Raw genomic sequence first — 17962 nt, forward strand, 5'->3', positions numbered from 1 at the left:
AAAGTGTGTGTGTGCCCGTGCATGTGTGTGCACCTAAAAGCAGGACTGAGGAGAGGACAGAGGGCGAAAGAAACCGTTCAAAAGCAGCAGATGGCTCGGTCAGAGCCTCGGGAATACTAATGTCTCTCTGCCTCGAATTCTAAGTTATGACCTCTGTTCACACCAGTGAATTAGACAGTCAGGCTTCAGGGAGGAGGCAAGACAGAACAGATGAGTGTCGTTTACCCTGCAAGAAAGAAAGAACTGTGAAAAAAGACGATTATGCCCTAAACTGTAGCATGGCTATTTAAGTCTTCTTTAGATGCAGACGACAGACAGAAAAATGTCTTTTGATTACATTAGCATGTGAATAAACATTCCTCTTAGGTTGTGGGGAGGTAATTATAAAAATCAGTATTCAGTATTTAACTGAGAGGTCTCCAATATTCAGGGACGTCGAGAGGTGAAAACATGACACAGCAATGAAATCCCACATTTAGACTTAGAAAGACTTAAAAGCAGCTTTTCACTGGTATGAAAAGTTGTTTCAGGTCTACTGTGCCTCTAACCACACCCAACACTGCCGAGCCCAGGGGTGGTGTCACCGCGCAATGACACACCCTGGAGTACACCTAAACATCACTGCAGCAAAGTGAGACAGTAAACTGTTGGATGTCAGCAAAAACAAGATTCTCAGCTGCTTAAGTATACATAAACAAGTTTGTCTAAAACAGTTCATGGCAATAAACATAAATTGAATTAAGAGTATTTTGCATATAGTGAAAGATATTAATATGTGAAAATGTATGTTAATATTTTCACATATAATAATACTGTGGCCTCAGATCTGTTTTGCAAACCTAAAAACACATTTGAATGTTTCTATACGGAGATCATGTAATTTATTTTTCTTAGGTGATACTCTGAAACATTTATTCTCTAATTAATGCAAATTTCACCTTCTATATCCAAACATGTTTTGAAATGAAACACACTGCTGCTCTGATGCTTGTATGAAATGAATTTCATATATGCAAAATGTAAAAAACAATATTTGGTAGTCTTGCGTTATGGACGCTTCTTTGTGCTCCTTATTTGTGCTCATCTTTTTTAAATATGTTTGCTGCAGGCTCATCTGTGTACTGTGTATGAAGAATCATCATTTAACTGCAAAAGGGTACTGTGTGTGAGCTCTGCAGAGTGGAACAGGAGGAGTGGGAGTGGAGGCAGCAGTCTGTTGGAAACATGGAGCATCACGTTCTCTCTTATTCCAAGTTCATTTCATTACTGATGCATCCTACAAGCAACCTCAGGCGGCAGTCAACAGCCTGGTAAACACCTCTCTGGTGAACACTGTTCGCATTAGCTGGACCCTGACCTTTCAAAGTTATTGACCCACGAATGTCTCAGTCTGTCTGTACTCGACTGTTTGTAAGATCCCTTTACCCTGCAGTTGATCCTATTGATCTTTCTTCAAAACTGGTTAACCCTCTGCAGTTTCTGCAAAATACCTCAATTTATGCTGCATCGTGACTGAACCTTGAAACTTTCATGCCGTCTCTCCCACCTTCCTCTGCTCCTTCTCTGATGTCTTTTTTTTAAATATTTTCTGTTTGTGCACATATTGCCATCTAAATGATTACATTATACTTTTTCATTGTGTCTTTGGGGTTAAGTCTTACCTCTGCTTGTAGCTTTTCACAGTGAAAGGGAAAAATGAAACCCGTCTGCTGAACATAAGGTAGAAGCTGACAAACAGGGTTGGACTATGGAAGAGTTCACCATGAATTTCCTGAGAGAAAGTGATAATGGAGAGAAGAATCTTCTCTGTTTCATTTCTTTTAAAGACGGAGACCTGGCTTCCTGCTGCTATGTTCTGCACAGAGGAAATTGCTGTTTCAATTGAAGTGTACTGTCTGCTCTTTCTCTCTTTTGCGCGCATGCAGACACACAATTGCAGATAAAAATACGGACAGAACATAGTGTTTTTGCTCAAGAAAGTGATTACGTACAAAAATGCCCACATAAATACATTTCCCTGTTCTTTAAAGACCAACAGGGATGTAATGGAGAATGAACTCATTTAACTCACTCACCCACACTTAATAGGCACATATATATCTACACATTCTTTAGGGCTGATAGTTGATATCATATTCACACTGAATGGTGCAAACCAATAGAACAGAGGCTCGTCACAGGTGCACGGCTGTAGCGAAATCAACTACTGTTCTGCTTCTGACCAACAGCATGTTGGGATAGGCTGCAGCCCCTTGCCAATAAATAACACTATCAGTAAGTAAGTACCTCTTACTGTAGATTACTTAAAATCTAACTTTCAATTATAGCCAAACAAATGTCGAGCTATCAAAAAAAGAACATTTTAAAACCACCAACTCACTTACATTTTGATTGGAGAGGGGAAAAAAAACCCCTGTCAGTCAAACTGATTTCTGTTCATGTAAATGCTTGATAATACAACACCAAATCAGAATCTTTTGGCTCCAGTGATTAGAACTAGTGCTGGGCGGTATGACCAGAAATGTATATCACAGTATTTTTCAAAATTATAACGGTTTCACGGTATGTGATGTTTTTGTTTTTGTTTTTCTTTCATCTGGAAGACAGATGTTTTAACACAGGTATATCCAGGCGCTCATTTGGGTACCGTTATCTCGTCCAAGCAAACGGAGAAAACACTTTTTCAGCCTTTTTTTCTGCTTGCTAATGTTCTTATCTCTCATAAAAGGATGAAATGCAAATAAAACAGTAAAATAACACCTCGGGCTGCTCAGCAGAGTCCTCTGTTTGCGCTCTGCTCATTCTGAAGTAAATGAGACGGAGCGGTGAAACTAACTGCGCAGTTAGACCTGTCAATAGCTCAGCAACCCATTGGTCTATATTGATGATCGACACCTCTATTGACCAGTCAGAGTCAAGAGATTCGATGGGCAGCACCCAAATTCACCATAGTAACACCAATGACAATCCAGAAGGAAGTAAGCCCAGAGATAGGTTATTGTATGAAGAGCACTCCCTCCACTCTAGAACCCCCCCTCCTCTTTATGTAAACAACCAGGATCTTTGTGATTGATCTCAAACTAACACACAGTCATAGAAGGAGACATTAGCAGCGTTTTTTCGAGCTGGAATATAACATTTGACCACAAAACAGCAAAGGTTTCTGCTACTGTTTGGCTGCTAGCTCGCAGAGTTTTCGTCGCACAGGGAGGAGTCAGACATCTTTGTGATCATCAGACTCTCTGCGTTGATATGATGCCAGGCTTCTGTGGTTTCCATGAAGTGGCGAAATAAAGTGGACATACGCTATTTTCGTCGTTTTGTTACAAGACATGCTTGTGGCTAAGGTGGTGGAGCAAATTGCTCGTGTTAGCCTGACCAAAAAAAAAAAAAAAAAAAAAACAGACACGGTTCCTCTTTTTGGCACAAGTTCTTCTGTGTCATCATGTGTTCTGCAGCATTTTCGGAACTTTCACCAGAGCACTACAGTTTACCCTCCTCACCACACCCCGCACCATGCCTGTTCAGATGCGCAACATTGAAAACGGTCCCATCTGAAACAGTGTCAAGTGACAAGTTCCGGACATAGCCAGTTTTATTACAAGGCAATAAATTCAGTTTAGTTTGATTTATTGTATTCCTCCTGGAAGGAGAAAATACTTATTTAATCTACGGTAGATGGACACTGTGTCAGCCAGGTTATGAAGCCTGCAGGCACATACTCTTTTGATCAAGCACTCCTTATATAGATAAGGCCAAACTGGAAAAGAAGCACGCCTCAGCCCTTTTAACTGGGATCATCTATTAACCACTACTGCCATCCCACCTTCTCTGCTAGTGGCAGCATTTCTGCAATATACCCACCTCCTTAAGTACAACGTTAAAATTTTTATCTCTTATGACCAGCTGTGCTAAAATTGTTGGTTTAAATTTTGTCAGACTGACCTGAAGATAGGACTAAATCTGAATTTCTGAGATGAATGTCAAACTTCAAATTTTGTGATCCATGAAACACTCTGTTGCCCTTCATGAAGCTGCCATCTGTCATCTTTATTAGGGTCAGCTCTGACCATGTGATCTTGTAAACATTAAACCATATGACATTAAAATACCCTTACAACACTGTTAAACATATGTTCAGAAATTGTGTAATAACCTGACCGTTCTGAGTTATGCTGCTTGTGAATAAAGACTAAAATCACTACCAGAGAGAGACAGAGCAAGAAAATGAGTTTCCTCTCAGCTGTCTCATTGAGATTCAGCATTTGTTCTCCTTACAGCCTCCCACTCGCTTCAGGACGACAACAAGAGAGCAATGCGGGAGACAGGAAGAGAAGGAAAGCAGAGACTTGGTGAGCAGCAGGAATGGCACAGGACCACAGAACGTATCGCTCGCTCCCCCACCATTATGCCTGCCAATGTCCATCTCGCCACTCGAAGCACGCCACAGACACACCCTCCTCCTTCACCCTTGACTGTTACCATGGCAACTCTTTGTTTTCCAGCGCAGTCTCTCAGAGGAGAACTGTCTCAGCCAATCATCAAATAACCCCTTCTACAGAACAAACACACATGCATGCACACATTATTCAAACAGTGCTACTTAGTGCTACTGGCTAATATAGCCGTTTTTCGTCGTTTTGGAAACATAAGAAACACTGCGGCACTTTGGGTTTCAGCTGTGTGGAGTAAATTTGGTCCTTCACAACAAATGAAGGCAGAATAAATGCACCAGATGGATACTTTTCTTTCCGGGTGGCCCAGCATTATAAGGCCACATCATTAAGCTTCAGAGACAAGAGGCAACAAGGCTTCATGCTGGAGCCTCCCCCAAAAAGGGAGAAGACAACCAAAGTGGACAGTAAATAACTGTAAATCTGGATAAAACTAAAGACCTTACACGCGACAGATCCGCTGGTTAAATTTCATGTAATATGTGTGGCTGATCACCAACATGATGCGATGATGACATTTGTCAGGTTAAATTTTATAGTGGTGTTCCCAGAAACAAAAGATTATATTAAAAATCCCAATTGATTCGCAGATCATTACCAGGATCCCGTTTATGAACACGAGGAATATGAGGATTAAGCAGGAAACTATTTCCCTGATTTTTACCCATCATTTTTGCGTATAAAACAGTCAAATCGACTGGAAGTAAATGACACTTAAAAATACTTCCAGAAATAAACGTTTGACACTTGACTGCAATCTGTACCACACAGCAGGATTCAGGAAAATAAATCCCTTAATCTTGTTTCATGTTCTTAAAAAATATTTTTAAAGTGACAGAAAAATAAAATTACCAAAAAAAGAAAATGGTATCCAAGTTTGTTTTGCTTGTTGTTCTGTGATGTTTTTGGATTGCAAATAAAGACTAGTTCATCCACCTTCTCATGTAGGTGTATAAAGTACGGTTTAGAGGTCAGCTGGCTGTCGGCTGTGGTCTTTGCAGTGTAAGTTCAACTTTAAACAACATGCAAGGTGGTGCAGTCTTTCTGATCAGCTGACCTTTGAGTCAACAAAGTCAACAAACTTACCAGCTAAATAAAAAAAAATATCTACTATCATTTACCACAGCAAGAGAATAACACACATTTGGCTTTTAACACTTGCCGATTGTGACCACTAAATGCAACCAGAGCAAATGATCACCCAGGTTAACTCTAAGTATGAACACATACTTGTGCCTGTGGCTTCTGAGGCTGGCCAGGTGGCACATGGGACCAGGTTGGCCTACATTTTTAGAAGGAACATGAAACACTCTCTAAAGTTTGCCTGGCGACAAGCCCAGCTTGCAGAGAGCTAAACACAGCTAAATGGTCCCAGAGGGAGACAGATACTGGGGCGATTTCACAGGGTTTAATTGAAGCTGTCAACTGGGTTTGGTTACTGATGAGAGGGAATGAGTGAGACAGCGAGACAGATACAAAGCATCATGTTACTTCAATATGTAAAGTTATTAACTTTTGGGTGAACTGACATCACACTAATACCCATTCACTGTTGGGACTGCCACCACTGCACCTACATTAGCAGCAAGGAAATCATTTTTGTTTTGGATTTAATGAGAAATCCTCCCACACCACTCTGTCGCAAACAGGCTGAAATCTAACGACAATAAAATTGGTATTAATCCAATAACCAAATAAAAAAGGGGCGGGACAATAAATTGTGATTGTGGAGATGTTGCTAATTAAAAACTATCGCTGTTTGTCCTGTCTGCTGATAAAATGTGTGGGAATATAGAGGACAAAAGAAAAAAAAGATGCACTGTTTACTTGTGTTTGCAAGGGTATTAGTCATGTGTTGTGTGAGTACATAAATACCAGGAAATTAGAAATGGAAGTGAAAAATACAAAAGGAAAAATACATTTCTAATGATCTAAATAAACCGCATAAATGGAGTTGTTATGGAGTATCTGAAATGTAACTTGTCCAAAAGTCTTTTGTTTTTGCTGCTGACCATAAGGCTTTTTCAATACATCAGCAAATGATGATAACATAGATTTTGACAAAGGTATAACGTTTTGATCATTTAGCATGAGAGATCTTTGGCTGCTTTTGAAAAAAAATTAAGTTTTGCAGAAAAACATATATTCCTCAAAGTAATATATGAATTTCAGTGTTGGAACTAAATAAACTCTGGCATTGTGTTGGCACCAGCATACTGGTAAATTTTAGTAGTGATGATGATGTTACTCGCAGCTGGTTGTCCTGGTTTGTGTCAAACACTGTTGACCTGAACTGAGTCTTAACAAGAGTCAGTTTTGAAAAGAGCTGCTCACAGTCACAGGTTGTTGCTCTGCAGCACAATACTTTTGTCTTTTAGGTTTATGGGCACATCAACTGGTCCCATAAAGTAAATACTGGAAGGAGTTTTTACACTCAGCAGCATATTCAGGAAAGGCACAGTGTTACCCCTTTCTAGCTGCACTTGATGCAGCTTTAATTTTACTTCAGATGATTTGACAGCAGAGAGCTGAGAAGCTGGCTGGAGCTTGACTTTCAGCTCTGAGAGGTACTTAATGAGTTTCACTGAGTTTCCACATCAGGTTTTCCTTCATCTCTATGAATTATTTCAAACTGACTCCTTAGAACAATTTTACTTTTTTTGGTGCTAGAAGTTCCGCAGCTGCAACAAAGCTCTCCTTTACAAATTCTCCTTCTTCGCTATTAGCTCGCTCACCACAAAATGTGCCTGTATAACACTTTCTCTGCCAGAATGTGGTCTGTGAAAGCTGCTTGCTGAGCATCCAATCTCCACTGAAGAGTGCCAACTTCATCCAAGTACATTTGTCCTTGCGGGTCATCCACTTTAGCATGTTTCTGGCTGTAATGAGACTAGCTTCCTTCATCACTGTGAGAGCGTCCCAACAAACTGCCTTTTACTTCAACAAAAAGATAGCTGTTTGTCCTTTCCTGTTGGAAAGCACAAAACTGTATCTACTTACATTTTGTTGACAGGTGGCAGGATGCACTGCCGTGATATCAGCTGCTCCTTGTGTGTTGTGTTCAGTGGATCAGAAAAACATGTTACTCCTCAATTTTATGTTATTTTTTTCGCTGAAAAAAAGTAATTGCTTTTTTGTACTTATGAACTGCCTCATGGGCAGAATTCAACAATGTCATGGGCTGTATAAAGCTTGGAGTCAAACCATGTAAAGAAATGTCACAGGATGGACAGCAGTCATTATGGACTGTATGGACCTCAGCAAACAGCCACACAGAATGGACAAGAACACTAATTGCAGTCTGGTCTGCCACACTGACCTTTCATCCCTCCTGAATTGTCACTTGAAGTCTGAAGAGATGAAGGTGAGAACTGCTCCCTGGCTGACACAATGGTCCACCTGATCCCTCAGTTAAAGGTCTTTCACAATCCTGCTTCTTACTGTCACCTGTCCAGAAACAGCTTCTCTCCCAAGGCCTCTAATCCTCATTCTTTGTCAACTTTTAAGCAGCCTTCACTGTCTTAACCTGTCAGGTTCTTTCAAACCGAAACAACGGCAGCGGCTTGAAACTGCTGAGCCAGGAGACTTCTTGTTAATGACTGGCGATTATGGACACTTGACAGCTGCCTCATAATTGCATTTATACTGGACAATACACCACAGCATCAACTCTATTCTCCAAGAGTCAACTCAGGTATCAGACCACAGCAAAAACAGCCTGTACTTCTACTCCCACAAAGCTGTCTTCACCATTGACAGCATTCTGAGAAAAATGCTAATAATATTCATTGAATGCAGTGATGGACATTGTATTCAGTGACAGCACAGAACAGAGCAAGCAATATTGGGCCGGGAAATATCCCCTTATCTTGTTGAGAGACAGACAGGCAGGGCGCTGACGGCTGGGCCTGCTAATGCAGTTTGGTGGCAGGCACATGAAATAACTTCTGGGTTCGGTCAATCACACAACCCCTCTGGGAAAACAGGAGGAAAATATTCATCAGGTTTCACGACATACAAACACACATTCTGTAATGCACATGATCAGCCCGAGCCTGCCTTTTCCCACATCTATACACGCATGCCTAGGCTACGTGCATTTGTGACTGAAATGCCTTGGAAAACACACCGAAATGTTGACTGTAATCAAGTGTACACTGAAAACAAAGCATGGTCAACCCTCAGGTTTGTCACATCAATGTTTACTCTTGAAAAACACTGCGGGGTTTAATGTTTTACTTTGCTGCTTTGCAGTGATGTGATTTGCAAGCCCGACCTGCGCATGTCTGCACATCCTGAATTGGACCATGAGAGCATGCACGGTGATATGCTTTGGTTGGGTTTTTGTTTGGTTTCAGTATCGCTGCTGGCCAGCTGACAGGCTGAGGATTAATCACACAGACAGCGCCTGCTCGGCCACACAGAGGAGCAGCACCACTTCTGACAAGAACAAAAGGCAGACAGACAGGGCAGACAGACAGACATACACAAAGAGGCTTGGTTTTGATTACCAGTCCAGTCCCATGGTGCACTGACATATGTGCGTACACGAATGTGTTTGCATGTATTTGTGTCTCGGACCTGTATGGCAGAGCATGCTAACAGTTGACACACTGGCTCTAGTTTGTTTGCATCGACATCTGTGTATGCGTGTGGATCTGTATCACTCATGATGTGGGGACATAAATCTGTTTACACAGTCACATTGTGGGGACTCCCCTAATGTAAATTGTTTACTTTTAGGGTGAAGACTTCGGGCAATTCTCCAGGATATGAATATAAGTCTACGTAATGCCCCCAAAGCAGATGGAAACATGACATTGTGTGTGTGTGTGTGGGTGTGGGTGTGTGTGTGTGTGTGTGTGTGTGTGTGTGTGTGTGTGTGTGTGTGTGAGACTGTCACATCGATCCTCTTGAAGCAGTGGCAGGTTGGGGGTGGGGGGGGGGGGGGGGGGGTGTCACACCTCCCAGCATCCTTTATACTTAACTGAACCCAAGGGAAACACACTGAGTCAGGGTGGATGATTGAAATCTGCCACTCCACTCACTCATTCACTCACACACACACACACACACACACACACACACACACACACACACACACACACACACACACACACACACACACACACACACACACACACACACACACACACACCACCCTTCATGCCTTGATGTTCTAAAAGCAGCTCTATACGTATTTTTTTTCTGTATTCCCCGGCAACTGTTCTTTTATACCTTCAAACTTCAAAACATGACAATATCTATCCGTCTGTGTTGCGTAATCTACAAAGTTGTTTTTTCTTTTCAAGTGCATTTACTTTTGAGAGACAGAAAATCCATCTGTGAGTCTCTTCATATCAACTATAAAGCTATGCTAATGAGGTTGGGGAATCTTTTCAGATATGGAAGGTTGGCGAAAACAAGGAGACAATAATCACAGCAGCAAGTGTAGTTTGACAGAGCAGGCAGGCCTGCTATGTAATAATGTATGATTCAAAGCTATTTTAAGATTGCGGATTGCTAAACCTAGATTTCTTTGGGGAAATCTCTCTCACATTGCTCATTGGAAACTGTGCCAAGCAGGAACACAGTCAGTGCCTGGATTTGGTAATGAGGCTGGCTCCAGCTCAGTGTTTTACCAAGACAAGGTGGGGGAACATGTTCAGATTTGGCGTCATCACATTGTGTCTGTTCTGTTTGCCCTGGTTTAAACGGTGAATGTCAAGGCAACACCGGCAGGCATCCAAGAGGAGCCCTGATCACAGTCATTTCTACTTCGAAAAATCTCTCTTTTCTCCTTCTGTCTTCTATCTCACTGTAAATCCTCAACGAGTCAGAAGATAAAAACCTGGATAATACATCAAGATCAAATGAGCAGTTAAGAAGACTGTGGATTTTTTATGATTATTAACTATCAAGACTCAGTAATACCCATTGAAGGGAGGAAAGTCGCAAAACGTTCAGATTGAATATTATGATGATTTTGGGGTTCAGGATTGAATTGGGAATATGGGTCAAACTAAAACTAAAAAAGGGAACACAGAGTAAAACAGAGCCATGGTAAGGTTATAAGGTGCAGCCGGTCAAAAACTGCTTATTGGCCGGATATTAGTGGATATGGTTTTCATTCTCTGTGACAGGTCCAAGCATGTAAGATGATGTCAAGGGTTGCAGCTCAGACTGAGAATTATTTTGCAATGACAGATTAATCATTTAGTCGATAAAATAGTGAAAAACACCAATCAGACTTCCAGGAGTTCAAGGTGAAGTCCTCAGATGTCTTCTTGTGTCTGACTTACAGGCCAAAACTTAAAGATATTCAGCTTATGTTCATGTAAAACAGAGAAAAGTAGCATATCCTCACAAACAGGGAGCTGGAAGTAGAGATGACTACATTATTGATAGCTGCTGATCATTTTTCTATCGATCAACTAACAGATTAATCAACAAATTGTTGCAGCCAATAACCATTATTTTCACCATCAAATACTCTGACAATTACATTTTGATTAATAGATTAATTGTTATAATTAATGTTTTGTCAAATATACAGTAAATGTGATACACAGAGTCTGGACATGCTCTGCCATTTTTGTTGTAAGTAACTTTTGTTGTAACACATACTGACATCCACCTCGTGTCAAAGCTGCACTTCTGTGGGCAGAAGAGGACAACAGCCCGTTTTTCTGTGGATGTATACAGGAATATACAAGGATGTACAGTGTTTTAGGAGTAAAGAAGAGGAAAGATTAGAGTGCTGCAGGTTTGATAAATGTCTGACAGAAAAGGGAGGAGTCAAAAAAAAAAGAATGCTGCAGCAACGTGCCAGGAAATCAATAAAGGACAAATGTGAATTGTGTTGTATGCGCAAACCAATGTAGAGCAATGCCATCCATTTAAAAGAAACCAATGAATCTTCCATTTTTAACTAAAATCACTGGTCTACAGTAATAATTCTCAAAAAAAATAACTATTGCATCAATAAAGACATAAAATCACAATATGAATAATACGAACAATATAAAATAACTTAAGTAAAATTAAACTACAGACAGTAAGAGGCTCCATCTGTCACTCCAACTATACATTACAGGGAAAAAAATCCCAGAAAGCCATAAAAAGACCAGATATCCACAGCTCCAGACAACATGAAAAACTACAGAGGTGGTTTCAGGTAACGAAACAAAACACTCAACACAAAGACACTCCATCTATCCATTTGCGTGCAAATTGTAAAGGCTTCTTGGCTGTAGCAGTGAGGCGTTAATGCTTTCATGCTCTCAAGTTTATGAAATGGATGAGAATAATATGAAGTAATTAAACTAAGTGCAAAGCAAAACTGTTGACACTTTCTGGCTGGAGATAGCGGTCTTTCATTTACTTTGCATCTGTCATGAGTACACAACTTTGGTTTGCATTTCAAACAACAGAAATTATGTTCGAATCATGTATGTATGCAGTAAAGACAGAATTTTATCAAAAATACCTAAAACTATATAATATCTAACAAATGTAATGTTTCTGTCTCATCAATATGTACAAATAGCTCGATGAGAGAGCTGTCATGCTTTTATCTATTTTATGAAAGGTCACATCTGAGGAGAAATAAATCAATGCCAAAGATGGCAGGTTGTAGATACATTGCCTCATTCATTTCACTGTGGTGTGCTGAGTACTAATCTCACTGCCCCTGGGGATGCAGCCAGGGATCATAAGAGACCGCAAGGACAGAGAAGGGTCTGACAGGGCTCAACAAGGCTGGCTGACCAAACACAGTCAACAGCAGCACTGATCCCATGACGACAGAAATCTGGATTATTGCAGCTCTCATTTGAATCCCCTTACATCACGTCGCTCTGAATCTGGTCTCTCTGCTCTTCTCTAAAACTAAACCATGGACCTTTCCCCCCCATTTAGTATTAAGGGGTGGTATAATGGCCTTGTGGATAAAAAGGCTGTCCTTCACCTGCTGAGGTTTCTCTGAGCACAACACTGAATCACCACAGGTCCTGATTCAATATTCAGTATTTGGCCCTTCATCCTGACCTTCTTTCATCGACCTGCAGGTGTGAATGAAGTGCTGACATTATCTTCACACCACTCTAAATACTTTTCAGTACATCATTGAAAAGTTGAGGTAATCTGAACAGCCGCTGATGAACTTTGGTTCCAGTCAATATCTGTGTTGATTTTGAAAGGGAACAGATGACTGCTGTTAATTCCTGATAACTAGCTCCTTTTTTTAACATATTAGATCCAACCTCACTACCACTGTCCATGGTAATTTCATATTCTATATACATTTTTATGTGTTACACAAACATGTCATGTTATGTATGTGCTTTTTGTTGTTTACTTGTATTATACATTATGTATTATCAAAATTCTCCAAGGTTGGTTCAATGAGCTCATAGGAATCATTCTGATTATACCAGTGTATCTGTGCACTGTAGATGAGCTACACTAGGCGGTTGGAGCTACCACATGACCAGGGGGATGAGACAATGGTGGAAAATATTAAATTTTAACTATCTTTGTTCACAGCTGTCTCAGAGGACCCCCATACATTTATGGGAACCTCATATATTTTGTGCCGGTGGGTTGGCAAATTTGACTAAATGGCAATAAGCGGAAGAATTTTCATGCTGTATTACAAACTGGACATGGGCACACATATATGCACAAAATACTGACTGTGGATTCTTTTACATTTTCAGATAATTGCAATCCCTAAGAAGAGCAGAAGAAATGAGAAGCGAGGGAAAGTGCACACAGTTAACAGCATATGTGATGACAGATGTGACCGACTTCATAGCGTGATATCAAATTCCACCACGACTTAGGGGTTAATTATTAGTACGTTCACAGTGTGGTATCACAGAACCGCTGCTCCTGCTTTTGATGATTTATAACAAGTTATGGGACTGCGAGATTCTTTGTCCTTCCCTTCATCTTCAAAGGATTTAATCAGAATAAGTGAAGCATAGCAGCTGGCAGACTGAGCACACATCACTGCACTGCACTGGATGACTCAAATTCCAAATGCAGTCGTCCCTACAAGTAGTCAACCGCTAAAGTTCTCCGTATGGATTTCCCATATCAGTGACATGCAGATGGATGGAGACCTATTTTGAGGCTGTTTACAGATCTACTCGAGTGTGAGTATGGTTGCCAGGCTAGTGTCAGTGATCTGGTGCTGGAGTCACGGGTCCTTTCAAACCACATTGTGGCTCACAGTTTGAAAGCCTGAATAAACAGCCCTGCCCTGTCTCTCTTCAGTCTCTTAAAAGAAAAGGATGTGGTCAAAAGCAACAGTAAATAGGAAAGAAGCAGACAAGTGGAATGGATGGAAGGAGGCGGTCGATGATGGATGATATTCAAGTGACTACAATAATAATGGGCTGTGATACACTGTTGAGTGTCAGGATGATACAGAGCTCTATTAATTTCTCTCTCTCTCTCTCTCTAAGAGGATGGCGTTGTACCAGGGCGGATGAATATTCTAGCAGAATATTAATAAATAATGAGGGGAGGCAGTGTTGAGAGGCTCACAACACTTTGAATTTCTCAACTATTGTTTTTGCATCTTTTTCCTCCACCCCTGTAGAGTTTGTCTTTATTCTGGTTCTCCCCTGATGCCCCCCCCCCCCCCCCTTTCCTCCATCAGCATACATGCTCCCTCAGTGTACCCATCCTCTCTATTTCATTCCTGCCTTCTCACCCTGTGCTTGTGCTTAAGAAGAGCTGGGGACTATCCATAACAATATTTTTGACATATATTTAAGTATCAATGTCACTGTTGGAACCTTCTTAACATTACACATGAGATAACGAACAATGATCAGTGTTACGATAAATAAGAAAGTTCATTCTACTCATCTAATAAAGTCATTGAATTCACTAACTCTACAGCAGCAGAGTTACAAACAGTACACAGTTTGTTTGTTTGGCCACTGCAAAACACTGAAGTGTGTTATCAATTAATGGGCTTTGTCTCTGATGCATAAAAATACTAACACAATGTGTTAGTAGTGTGTGAGTTGTTCTGTCTGGAACCGAGTTTATTGGCTTTGTCAACACAGACTGGTGTACGCTCACAAGCCAATCAGAGTAGCATTTACTATTCCAGCAGAGGGTTTCTGTTTTTGCAATGCTCCACCACACAGATGGAGATAATAAGTAAAAACATTACAGATACGAGCTTTAATGCACCCGTTAACAAAAAAGAAAAGTTACCTTGCCACCTTGCTAAATAAACACAATAAAGTCTCTTCACCTGTCACTTCCATATTTTTTCCATCCCTATAGTCCTTCTCATGATCTCCCTTCATTGTTTGTTTCCATACCAGAGTGCCATGACTCAGTGGACATCCAGGCAGGTTACAGAGCTCCCCTGAGCCCAGAGGTTGCTACGTGTGGCTGTTCAGTGCTCTGAAACAGGTCTGAGTGTACCAGCACACAGACACACACAACACAGGAATACACAGCATTGGACAGTGGTCATCCCATCATTATTGTCAATCTCTACAATCCAGTAGATAATTGAGACTGTAAGAATTCCTGCCACATTCTTCAGTATACCGTTATGGTGTAATGACCTGTCAAAGCACAGTAGAGCTAACTTACTGATATTCGTAGGTAGGCAGAGCAGCTCTACTGTTTGCTCCAGGGGATGACCTAAAACACAAAAGGAGAGAGAGGGCATCAAGCTGAGCATCAAACTGACAACCCACATGAAAGTCACACAGTTCAACATGAAGACTGAGCTTCTATCTCTTTCTGTGCCTGGATGTACAGAAGATACGAAGGGCGATGATGAGAAATGGAATAGTTTGGGTCACATTGTTAAGAGGACGTCTGGTGACTTAATCAAAACAGAGAATGACACTATGGGCAGCTGTCACTTGACTCTGAAATGAGGACCTGAATTCATAATAGAATTTTTTTCAATTGCATCATGCTAGGGATAAAAGTATGCTGTCCAAATCCTGTACAAACTTTCGTGACACAGATTGGCACTGACACTCGTCTCTACATAAATTCTACTAAATAATATGGTTATAAAGTAATAAAGGAATATGAAGTGAAGTTGGATTGGCTATGGCAGGTTTTTATGTAATCTAATCTTCACCACATGTTCTGAAAGAAAATCGAAATATCAAACCAATACTTGTACAGTATGAACACAGAATTTAACTGTAAAACATACAAAACACTTCTGCAAACAACAGAACAACAACAATAACCAACATTTCACATCTGGTCTAATCAGCAGTGAGATTTAGCGTCATGATCTTGAACTTCTAGCAAATCTGAAGTGAGGTGTGCTTCCTGACAGGATTTTTCCATTCCTCCATTATTTGAGACAGAGGTGTGGCTGGCCAGTAACAAGATTTCAAGCCAGGAGTTACAGTAAACCTTGAGAAATAGCAACATTAGCTCGGCTGTAACTCTGACAGCAGGGCTTCACCATCTGCCACTAAGCCATGGCCACATGTCACATCTCATCCTTGTGGCCTGACTCTCCTTGTGACAGCCCCAAGTTGCTGTCCCTACTCAGCGGTTGGATCAGATCAACCAGAAGACACCCCAGCAGCACGCACACTGATGGCGTCAGTATAATAGCTGTTACACAACAGCTAGCGGGGGTTGTGTTGACTGAAGTGATCAGGTGTCAGAGGGCGGTAGAAAACCAGGCAGGTGTAAGAAATGTTGAAGACCAAGACACTGGCAGCTATGCACCAAATAACAGAATAGCTAATATTTCATGACTCCAAAATAACACGTAATCATATCAAGAGATTTCCATTTGATATACACTAATTACTGATCAAAGTAACAGAAAAAACAAAATTTGCTTCAAAGAAAGCTGGCTTTAAGCAAGAACTAAAAACATCTCAGACAGAGATTCATTGGTTTATCTGGCCAAACCTTGGAGAGGGTATAAAGGGAAGAGCAAAACTGATTTTTGAACTACAAGTGATCAACACCTGCTGACTCATTCTCCCAAAGGAATACAAAGTTTGGTAGATGGGAGAAGAAGAGATGAGCAATGCAACGTACTTACTTCTCTGGCCATTTGTTTGCAAACACACACACACACACACACACACACACACACACACACACACACACACACACACACGCACAAAAATCCGAGACATGTTTAGTTCTCCTTTTCAATGGCAATGCACACATTTGACCTGTAGTTTTAGGGACATTGTCTTGACTTTCCATAACTCCCCACATTATATCTTGACATCTACATGCCTACTCCAACAATTACTCCAAACATAACTAACCATAACCTGAAAAGTGAGTCTTAGTCCTTTGATTAACCAAATCTCTGTTTTCAGATGGTAGTTGAATTGGTATGATCAGATTTGGTATGATCACCACACCAGGTGAGAAATACACAACACACAGATTGTGTTCAAAGTGGCTACAATGGCATGTGTCTCACATCTCACAACTGCCGTAGTTCACCGTGGCTCCCCTCCTCCTGCTGTAATACAGCCCTGAGGCTTGTATCGGTCCCACAGGTCCTACTCACACTGCAGCACACTGCAGCTTTACAGTGTTTGAGATAAAACACTCAGCAGATCACACATACGACCAACCAAAATAAAAGAAAATAAATACATTTAGAAGGGGGAAGATACTGGAGTCAGCTGCAGTCTAGTAATATAAGGGTTATTGTGTAGCATCATTCCAGCACCATATGATCTCAGATGATGAGAAGCAAACAGAGCAAAACCACATTTGTTTCTGTATAGGTCTAAATCCAGATATATAAATCTCTATGGTTATGATAACTGCTAGTATTACTGTTTTTGTTTCTGTCCTTTACCAGTGTCATAGATCATTGCTAACTTATCACAGTGTTCAAGAATTCTTTTAATGTAGTGTAGCAATTGGCCATAAGCATTCAATCCAGAAATTAGGCAGGGGTAATCAGGGCGCACATGAGCATTTGATAGATATTTAGAGATCCGTGGACAAGTTATGAGACATTCACAGCACCTGTAACTCTCCCTTCTGACACATTACAAAAATAGAAATTAGCCCACACAAGCAGTCTGCAAAAATGCTGATAATGCGCTTGTTTAGTGAGTTTAGTAAGTACCTGCAATTTTATTTTTGCCATACCATAATCACATACCATGTAAGAAATGGTATTTGTCCTAATTCAGGCTCAGCACTTAAATGCACTATATGCAGACAACACCATGTAGATTGTCCAAAATACCAAATATTTAAATGTGCAAATTCTACAAAAGGTCATTTGAAATGATAGCGAACATATTCAGTTTAGAGTCCTCCATATTTTTTACTGACGATCATAGCTACAAACAAAAAAAAATCATCACATTGCCATTATTTTGATGATACTACAACTGTGATATGAGTCACAATTTTAAATGGAATGGTCATTTTTATATTTCATTGTCACTGAAAAAAGAAAAAGAAAAATGATGATGCAATTGTTGATGGGATTTGTGGGC

General features: G+C 40.6%; 1 protein-coding gene across 2 annotated transcripts in view; it reads right to left on the bottom strand.

Annotated features, from left to right (window-relative positions):
* apba2b (amyloid beta (A4) precursor protein-binding, family A, member 2b) overlaps positions 1-17962 on the bottom strand; it is a 61629-nt gene that overhangs the window by 29300 nt on the left and 14367 nt on the right. For both annotated transcript variants that reach the window (XM_070984351.1, XM_070984260.1), the window contains exon 2: positions 15084-15134. The gene's annotated coding sequence lies outside the window, so the exon portion shown is untranslated. The remainder of the gene's footprint in view (positions 1-15083; positions 15135-17962) is intronic.

Source organism: Chaetodon trifascialis, chromosome 1 (assembly GCF_039877785.1).
Source record: "Chaetodon trifascialis isolate fChaTrf1 chromosome 1, fChaTrf1.hap1, whole genome shotgun sequence".
NCBI classification, from domain to species: domain Eukaryota; kingdom Metazoa; phylum Chordata; class Actinopteri; order Chaetodontiformes; family Chaetodontidae; genus Chaetodon; species Chaetodon trifascialis.